The sequence below is a fragment of the Saxophila tyrrhenica genome (assembly GCF_035928015.1).
Source record: "Saxophila tyrrhenica strain CCFEE 5935 chromosome Unknown scaffold_50, whole genome shotgun sequence".
Taxonomy (NCBI): Eukaryota; Fungi; Ascomycota; class Dothideomycetes; order Mycosphaerellales; family Extremaceae; genus Saxophila; species Saxophila tyrrhenica.
Genome location: NW_027041782.1, coordinates 1 through 2409, shown reverse-complemented (window position 1 = coordinate 2409; position 2409 = coordinate 1). Strand labels below are relative to the sequence as shown.

At 29.6% G+C, this 2409-nt stretch overlaps 4 non-coding genes across 4 annotated transcripts; all 4 read left to right on the top strand.

The window, feature by feature from the left end:
• Window positions 1-1336: 1336 nt before the first annotated feature.
• Window positions 1337-1408, top strand: LTR77_011282. Its single transcript has one exon. It is a non-coding gene; the product is annotated as a tRNA-Ala (tRNA).
• Window positions 1409-1644: 236 nt separating this feature from the next.
• LTR77_011281 lies at window positions 1645-1717 on the top strand. The gene has a single exon. It is a non-coding gene; the product is annotated as a tRNA-Met (tRNA).
• Window positions 1718-1750: 33 nt separating this feature from the next.
• On the top strand, window positions 1751-1823 carry LTR77_011280. The gene has a single exon. It is a non-coding gene; the product is annotated as a tRNA-Val (tRNA).
• Window positions 1824-2347: 524 nt separating this feature from the next.
• LTR77_011279 lies at window positions 2348-2409 on the top strand. Its single transcript has one exon. It is a non-coding gene; the product is annotated as a tRNA-Arg (tRNA).

The window sequence follows — 2409 nt, the reverse complement described above, 5'->3', positions numbered from 1 at the left end:
ACTTTTTTGAGGAGATAAATCGTTTGATATTTTTCAAATATTTGAACATCCCTATTTTTATTTAAACCTGTGTAATAATTTAGTAAATATTCTTTCTTAAAAAGGTCATGACAAAACAATGCTAACATTATTTTCTCGACTAGGGTAAAAGAATTTATTTTAAGCAATTAATGTATATGCTTTAATTTGTATAAGTATATATAATAACACATTTGTACTTAATACAAGCATAATATTTCTTTTGTATTTTAAAAAGGTAATGATGGAATTGGTAGACATGAATAGCTTAGGACTATTTGATTTTTAATCTTATCCGTTCAAGTCGGATTTACCTTAAAAAAACTGGTTTAATTATAATTCTTATGATATATATGACTAAGTAACAAATAGCTCATCCATGCAAAAAAAAAAATGAAGGAGTACTTGTAAGATTTATAGCTTTTCATGTAAAACTCAATAAGCAAGAGCCAGGTAAATAAGCAGGTTCTCTTTATATTTTTAGCCAATATAATAATAAAGTTCTATTGTTAAACAGTAAATACATATTAACAACAAATTTTTATCAATGTTTTCATTTAATTTATTTAATTGCGACGCTCCTAGACCATGAGGTATGTATTTTCAAGATACTGCAAGTCCCCAAATGGAAGCACTAGTGGAATTACACGATAATATAATGTTTTATCTAGTAATTATCCTTTTTGGTGTAGCTTGAATCCTAGTTTCAATTATAAGAAACTACGTTAGAAATAAAATAAGTAATAAATACCTTAATCACGGTACCCTGATAGAATTAATATGAACTATTACCCCCGCATTAATATTAATATTAATTGCATTTCCCTCATTCAAATTACTGTACTTGATGGATGAAGTAACAGACCCTTCATTGACTGTATTTGTAGAAGGACACCAATGATATTGAAGTTACCAGTATCCTGATTTTCTTAGTGATGATAATGAGGAATTAGAATTTGATTCTTATATGGTACCTGAATCAGATTTGGAAGAAGGTAGTTTGAGAATGTTAGAAGTTGACAATAGAGTTATGTTACCGGAACTAACTCATGTAAGATTTATAGTTTCTTCTGGAGACGTTATCCATTCTTATGCCTGCCCTGCCTTAGGTATTAAATGTGATGCTTACCCTGGAAGACTTAACCAGGTATCTGTTTTTGTTAATAGAGAAGGATCTTTCTTTGGTCAATGCTCTGAAATATGTGGTATACTACATAGTTCAATGCCAATAGTAATTGAATCTCTTTCACTTGAAAAATTCTTATCATGACTACAAGAGCAATAATAATATTATTTTTAACAATAATTAAAAAAAAAAGGGGATATAGTTTAATTGGTAAAACTGCGATTTTGCATATCGTTATTTTAGGATCGAGTCCTAATATCTCCATTTTAATATTTAACAAATATGTTGTGGACTAACAGGTAAGTCATAAATTTTTGGTATTTACTATTGAGTGTTCGAATCACTCCAACATAAATTAACAGGTTTTAGTAAAAAGGTGAATATAGTTCAATAGGTAGAACAACTGTATGTGGAACAGTAAGTTTTCTGTTCAAGTCAGGATATTCACCCCTTATTTATGTTATTATTGTTTTTACTCCTACAAGTTTTTCTGAAAAAAAGTCCGGGTAGTTCAATTGGTTAGAACGTTAATTTCATGCATTAAGAATGAGAATTCGATTTTCTCCCCTGACTAATTATAATATACACAAAAACCAATAAAAGGAAAAGGAATTAGCTTAATTGGTAGAGCAACCGTTTTACACACGGAAGGTTAGGTGTTCAAATCACCTATTCCTTATAGATAACTGTAATTGTATAATTTAGTGTATAAAAATTTTATCAAAATAAATAATTAGGGTTTTACCAAAAAAAAATAAAAATTATAATCGTAATATATGATACAAGCAGCAAGAATTATTGGAACAGGATTAGCTACAACAGGTTTAATAGGAGCGGGAGTAGGAATAGGAGTTGTATTTGGAGCCTTAATATTAGGTGTAGCAAGAAACCCTTCTCTAAGAGGACAATTATTCTCTTACGCTATATTGGGATTTGCATTTGCTGAAGCCACAGGTTTATTTGCATTAATGATGGCTTTCCTGTTATTATACGTGGCCTAAACAATAAGTATTTACCCATTAAATACAAAAAAAAAAAGGAAGGTTCCATTTGTTGGTATGATGGGTTGAGCTGTAAACTCAATAGCTGAGGCTGTCGAAGGTTCAATTCCTTTTCTTCCTAATAATCTTAAAATTTTCGATTATTTAAGCGCGAAGCGTTTAACTTATTATAAATAGTTGAAAATTGCACATATATAACTCTTACTAGCTCAATGGTAGAGCAGGATACTTCTAATATCTAGATCTAAGTTCGAATCTTGGGTA